Source organism: Haliotis cracherodii, unplaced genomic scaffold, assembly GCF_022045235.1.
Source record: "Haliotis cracherodii isolate W230 unplaced genomic scaffold, xgHalCrac1.p SCAF_17, whole genome shotgun sequence".
Taxonomy (NCBI): Eukaryota; Metazoa; Mollusca; class Gastropoda; order Lepetellida; family Haliotidae; genus Haliotis; species Haliotis cracherodii.
In genome coordinates, this window is record NW_027266272.1 from 4381896 (window position 1) to 4389813 (window position 7918).

The window sequence follows — 7918 nt, forward strand, 5'->3', positions numbered from 1 at the left end:
GACAGAGTAACAGGTGTGCAAGACAGAGTAACAGGTGTTATTTGATATCCGAGATATACCTTGTGTATTTACAATGTCACTGAACAATTCAGTTTAAGTATAAATATTTAATTAAAAATGTTATCTTGATTCCACTTTTTCCCCCACCTTAAGCAATAGCTCTGCCTTCGTAAATCATTGACGTCAACTGTTTAAAAAAAAAATTGCTTGTTTATTGAATGATTCCGTATTAAACTTTGGAAACAATTAAATTTGTGATGTTATTACCAGGCGATCGGGCGACCAGGGGTTCTCTGGACAAGGGACAGTACACAGTACACAGTTAATTAGGTCAATGAGTCATTTTAAAAGATTTTTGGTGTGTGTTACATTGCTTTAGTCGCTGATGAAGTCACATGTTTTGTATTTCCACCGTTTTCTTGTTTCCAGTGAGTGAGTGAGTGAGTGAGTGAGTGAGTGAGTATGGTTTTACGCCGCTTTTAGAAATATTCCAGCAATATCACGGCGGGGGACACCAGAAATGGGCTTCACACATTGTACCCATGTCGGGAATCGAACCCGGGTCTTCGGCATGACGAGCGAACGCTTTAACCACTAGGCTACCCTACCGCCCCCTTTCTTGTTTCGAACATGGCTAAACCATGTGAATACTGGTTTGACTCAAGTTGGACAGCATGGCTGTGGTGTGTTCTTATGGAGACCGGAGAACGGGTGGTTCACTGGTTTGAAGCACTACACGTCAGTGAAGAAAACTGTGCCCAATGTCTTACAGTGTCCAATTGGCGTAGGTTCGAATCCCAGGTCGCACCAGTTATGGTCCTAGGTAAGTGGTAAATCGCCACACGTGCCACTTTGGGCTGACAAATGTATGATATAACTGAAAAAATCTTTAATCTTCGTTAAGTAAACCTGGGAACGTATTCGCGTGAACGTGAACCACACTGGTATCAATAAAAGTAGAATCACCAGATTTCACGTGGGTCCAGTTTCATTGGGCAACCTTCTTGATTCTACATAACGACAGTGCTGTGAGGGGTTCCTCACTGGAGATATATTCAGATCAGGCATAACAGCAAGGTGGCAGAATATAACAGAGCTTTTCACTAGAGAGAGAGACTGTGTATGGTTTTACGCCGTCATATTCCATCTAGATCGGGGCGGGAGACACCAAAAATTGGCCTTACACAATGTACCCAGGTTTTCGGCGTGACGGGTCACGAGTGGCCCAGTCTTCTAAGGCGCCGCGATTCGCTGTGCAGAGTTGCGTCCCTTGGACACGCCAGAAACCTATGATTGTGGGTTCGAATCCCAGTTCGCCCCGATTATGTTTCTAGGTTTGTCAGCACCATACCCGTGCTCATGGGTTTCACCAAAATGGTAAACGTCTGAGACCTGCGTCACTTCGGGCTTTCCTCCCACATCAAGCTGACACGTCGTGATATAACTGGAATAATGTTAAAAGCGGCGTTAAACCCAACTCACTCACTCTCCGGCGTGACGAGCGAACGCTTTAACCACCAGGCCCCGCAGCCCTCGCTCTAAAGAGAGAAGGGGACATTGGAGGGCCAGTGTCTAATGCGGTGCAGTCCCTTGCAGGTTTGCGTCCCATGTCAGTAACCAATGGCCGGGTGTTCGAATACCAGATTCGACCTGATTATGTTGCATGGGTTTCACCAAAGCGGTAAACGTTACTAAGACACTTGTCAGTTTAGCCTTTCCTCCCACATTATGCTGAAGAACTGCACCAGACCAGATACAATGAACAGCATTCACGCCGTCGGTTTTCCAAGATACGCAGTCTACCAAGCCATGTAAACCCGATCTATTGAGCCTTCTCGTACGGCAGGCATAGTTGTTGGGAATCACTTCTAACCTGTACTCCCCATAAAAGAGAATAAAGAGCAAACACACTAGTTGTTATCGAATACCTTGTTTATTGATAAATATTTAATCAATTTTACATGTTTGGCAATTTATGATGAATGATTGCCATTGTAGTAGTTCCAGAATTCCCACGGAAACCTTCACATTTCCATCGGGAAGATTCGGCTCAGGAGTCGGCATTGAAGCAGCTGTTGGCTGAGACCTGTCAGATACAAAGTGAACACGATACGTTAAAATATATAAAATTATTTGTTGTTTTTTTTAGTACAATATGAAATACACATATAGAAAGCGAAGGCGATGAGCTAACGACATGATGGTAGCTGTGTCGATACTCTTTTCAATTGCTTTTCTATCCTGGAAGTCACGTGATGGGACCTAGTAACAGGTGGCTTAGCCCTTCATCGAAATAAAGTTAATGTCATCATGGATGGATAGTTGCAAGTTCTTGATATATAATAATAATGAAGTGGTGGGGAAGTACTTTTTCTAGATGAATATATCACGCCCATCGATGTTAGATGGGAACTGGACTGTTCTGTCATGCAGTACTCCTGTACAAATGTAATTGCTAAATTTAGAGGTAGTCAACGAGCGCACAATCCAAGCTCGGCTTAATCCTAAAACGAGGTTTTCAGTATCGTGCTAATTTTAGCGCCATTGTATACTAAACACAGGTTGTTAGTTTTGCTGTGTTAGGCGCCATGTGCAGAAGACATTCTATTGTCATGTGTTACTTCAGCTCTTCCTGTCTTTGAGAATCGTTCTATTGCTTCTATGTACAACCCCCATGATTACCTGAATTGCCAAACAGTCCTCCCATCCCGCCAGCGCCACCTGCGCCACCTGCACCACCTGCGCCACCAAACGGGCTACCCGCACCACCCAAACCTCCACTCAAGGCCAGCAGTGCTCCAAGTCCTGTAACAGAGTGAGTGAGTGAGTTATTGCTTTACGTCACATCGGCAATATTTCAGCCATATAGTGACGACCTGTAACAGAAGTTCATGCAGTGAGTGAGTGGTATGGTTTCACGTTGTTTGGAAATTCAGATAAATCACAGCAGGATGAGTGTGAGGAAAACTCAATGTCATGTCAGCTGGAGGCGTTATGGTCCTTGATTAAATCCACAACACTGGTATTGTGACGATAGACCAGGGATCATAATGGGAGATTTGAACCCGGAACTTGCAGTTGAAGGACCGATACCACTCTGCCACCACAATGTCCTAGGTTAAACAGGAACTAATTGACATAATTGACAGAAACAGCCATACAGAAACACCAGCCAGTACCACATGGTTAATTACGTCAAAGTTAACATGAGTGAGTGAGTTAAAATTTAAAGTCATATCAGCAGTATTTCAGCTGTGCTAGGACTCGTCAATATGATATACATGTAATGTAGCGTGTGTGAGTGTGGTTAAATGCTCCTTTCACATATCTTAAACTTTACAAGTCACTGACATTGAAAATTAGGAAATAAACATTATGCATGAAAACTCAATGAAACCCGCAAATCTAAACACATTCTGTTTATTGGGGCATTGTATAATACAGAAGTTATCAGTATTTTTCCGTAGCGCTCCCTCCCTACGTGAACTGTCGCAGTTCAATGACGTCACTCTGCAATGGTTTGGCGTCATGATAAAATGAATTTCATGACCTTCTGTTTATCTACATCGAAGTTCTTCTTACAAATATTAATTAAACTTAATGTAGTATTAGTGTGGTATTGTACCAAACAGAATGGTACGTTGTCGTTGAAAAAGGTTACGCATCAAGAATAAGTATTCATACGCAATGACATTGCAGCACACACTCCCATGCATTTTACAGCCGTATAGTAATACAACCTTAAATGCTAATATATATTTACCTTGAGCTGACGCTGTTGCAGCAAAGACGGCGACAAGGACAACAATCAAAATCGATGAATTCATGGTTGAAGCAAGAAAGTTGCGAACAGAACCGTTCTGTGTGAGAGTCAGGATGGTTAATGGAAAGAAGCAGCCTTCCTTTATATTTATAGAGATTCCACCTCAACATCCAGTCCTTTTTAGCTTTTGATGCAAATGACATTCAGGGTGTATTACAAGGTCACAATGACAAGGTATCTAGTGATAATCTCTTTATGATGGCACATATTTATGAGACAAAGAGAAAGGGGTTTTAATGGCGCGTGTATGTGTGAAGAGTTCATCTTTCGGAGGCGTTGGACGTTGTCCTTAGGCGACCCCCTTATGAGGACAAATGGATTTTATCCCACAAGTGAACGGTTTAAGTTGATATAACTTGTACCAAAACTTTCTTACTCTGTGTAAATAAAACATTTTTAAATCAAACCAAATCTACCCTAATAAGGTATATCATTCAAATGCAATAAGTGAACAACATCGTTATTGTTTTCGCAGCAGGCAATACTTGAATTTCAAAGAAAGAAATTTGGATTGCTTAAAATATTTGTATCTTATTTTTAGCTACAGTTTTACATCTCTATGTATTTACGGCAATTGGGAAATGTTTAGGTCGGATGTGTGCATATACACTGAAACCTCTTTAATCCGGACACTACGTTCTGAGTGAAATCGTCCGGATCAATAAATGTCCGGATTAACGAATCCTGGGTATGTATGCCCATTACTTGCATGCTGACGTTCCCAACTTTGATGGTTTAGGGGAACTAACGGGGTCCGGGCTAACGAGAGTTCATTGTATACACATATAGTCATAATCTACCTACCATGTAGGTAGAAATGTAATGCATGTATACATATGTCACTAGATTGTATCTGCAGTTACTTCTTATGGTAATGAAAATGAACCTTGTCGCTTGTCCAGTCTTCATCAGTGTTCATCACTGGGGATATCAGATCAAAAGATAGTAGTGTAAAACACCGTCCGTATGCCTAAATTGTCCTATGTGTCGTTTTGAAAGAGTTAAATTAGTTTCGATGGTTCTAACATCTTCTCAGCCAATCACTGCAAACATTCACGAAACACTCAATAATGTGTGTTTGCTAACTTTCTCATCCCCATCTTCTATTTGCAGGTCCCTGTAAAGCCTCTGCTGCAGCCGAGCTCTCTCCAGCCACAGTCTCTCGTTCTGCGCGGCACAGTGATTTTAAACCCATAATCAAAATATATATATACGACATTTTATGCAAAAAAGGTGGGATGCTCAGATCGATGTCAATACAACGAAAGAAATTCAACCAAATGTCGGTCATACCTGCAACACAACCACGGCAAACCGTGGCATTACGTAAGCTATATTTACGGTTAAACAATCAGTGTGTGCTGTTCACATAAATATGTGAATATCACGCTTATCCACATTGTGAATATTAAAAAGTTCGCCATCATATTTATTGAAAATGTGACATAGCGTTAATAACTCATTGTGAGTACGGTTTTACGCTGCTTTTAGCAATAATGTATTATCAGGACGGGGGCAACAGAAACGTGTTTTACTCATTTTGTCCATGTTCGCAATGAAATCCCATATGCTACACGACTGCTATAACGGCTTGGCTACCAGAAAAATACATGATTTATTACGACTGGCAGTCAGGATCAAAGTAACGGGTGGTATTTGATACCCGAAATATTCCTGATGGATCACGACTGGCAGTCAGGATCAAAGTAACGGGTGGTATTTGATACCCGAAATATTCCTGATTGATCACGACTGGCAGTCAGGATCAAAGTAACGGGTGGTATTTGATACCCGAAATATTCCTGATTGATCACGACTGGCAGTCAGGATCAAAGTAACGGGTGGTATTTGATGCCCGAAATATTCAAGATTCATTCTGACTGGCAGTCAGGATAAGAGTAGCCGTGATATTTGATACCCGAAATATACAGGATTGTTTACGACTGGCAGTCAGTATAAGAGTAACAGGGATATTTGATACCCGAAATATACAGGATTTTTTACGACTGGCAGTCAGGATAAGAGTAACGGGTGATATTTGATACCCGAAATATGCAGAATTGTTTACGACTGGCAGTCAGGATAAGAGTAACGGGGATATTTGATACCCGAAATATAAAGGATTTTTTTCGACTGGGAGTCAGGATAAGAGTAACGGGAATATTTGATACCCGAAATATACAGGATTTTTTCGCAATGAAATCCAACATTAACGGCTTGGCTACCCGAAATATAGAGGATTTATTACGACTGGCAGTCAGGATCAAAGTAACAGGTGGTATTTGATACCCGAAATATTCCTGATTGATCACGACTGGCAGTCAGGATCAAAGTAACGGGTGGTATTTGATGCCCGAAATATTCAAGATTCATTCTGACTGGCAGTCAGGATCAAAGTAACGGGTGGTATTTGATACCCGAAATATTCCTGATTGATCATGACTGGCAGTCAGGATCAAAGTAACGGGTGATATTTGATACCCGAAATATACAGGATTGTTTACGACTGGCAGTCAGTATAATAGTAACAGGGATATTTGATACCCGAAATATACAGGATTTTTTACGACTGGCAGTCAGGATAAGAGTAACGGGTGATATTTGATACCCGAAATATGCAGAATTGTTTACGACTGGCAGTCAGGATAAGAGTAACGGGGATATTTGATACCCGAAATATACAGGATTTTTTTCGACTGGGAGTCAGGATAAGAGTAACGGGGATATTTGATACCCGAAATATACAGGATTTTTTCGCAATGAAATCCAACATTAACGGCTTGGCTACCCGAAATATACAGGATTTATTACGACTGGCAGTCAGGATCAAAGTAACAGGTGGTATTTGATGCCCGAAATATTCAAGATTCATTCTGACTGGCAGTCAGGATCAAAGTAACGGGTGGTATTTGATACCCGAAATATTCCTGATTGATCATGACTGGCAGTCAGGATCAAAGTAACGGGTGATATTTGATACCCGAAATATACAGGATTGTTTACGACTGGCAGTCAGTATAATAGTAACAGGGATATTTGATACCCGAAATATACAGGATTTTTTACGACTGGCAGTCAGGATAAGAGTAACGGGTGATATTTGATACCCGAAATATGCAGAATTGTTTACGACTGGCAGTCAGGATAAGAGTAACGGGGATATTTGATACCCGAAATATACAGGATTTTTTACGACTGGCAGTCAGGATAAGAGTAACGGGTGATATTTGATACCCGAAATATGCAGAATTGTTTACGACTGGCAGTCAGGATAAGAGTAACGGGGATATTTGGTACCCGAAATATACAGGATTTTTTCGCAATGAAATCCAACATTAACGGCTTGGCTACCCGAAATATACGGGATTTATTACGACTGACAGTCAGGATCAAAGTAACAGGTGGTATTTGATACCCGAAATATTCCTGATTGATCACGACTGGCAGTCAGGATCAAAGTAACGGGTGGTATTTGATGCCCGAAATATTCCTGATTGATCACGACTGGCAGTCAGGATCAAAGTAACGGGTGGTATTTGATGCCCGAAATATTCAAGATTCATTCTGACTGGCAGTCAGGATAAGAGTATTGGGGATATTTGATACCCGAAATATACAAGATTCATTCTGACTGGCAGTAAGGATAAGAGTAGCCGTGATATTTGATACCCGAAATATACAGGATTTTTTACGACTGGCAGTCAGTATAAGAGTAACAGGGATATTTGATACCCGAAATATACAGGATTTTTTACGACTGGCAGTCAGGATAAGAGTAACGGGTGATATTTGATACCCGAAATATACAGGATTTTTTACGACTGGCAGTCAGGATAAGAGTAACGGGGATATTTGATACCCGAAATATACAGAATTGTTTACGACTGGCAGTCAGGATCAGACTAACGAATGATATTTGATACCCGAAATATACTATGTGTAGTTACAGTGGCACTGAACATTACACTACCTTTAGACTTCCGGGTGTCTCTAGCATAAGATTGGCACAACTTAACCGGAACTGTTCAAATCTGTATTTAGGAAAGTATTTAACCAATGCCTACTTGATACCATGCAAGTATAAACATTTCTTGA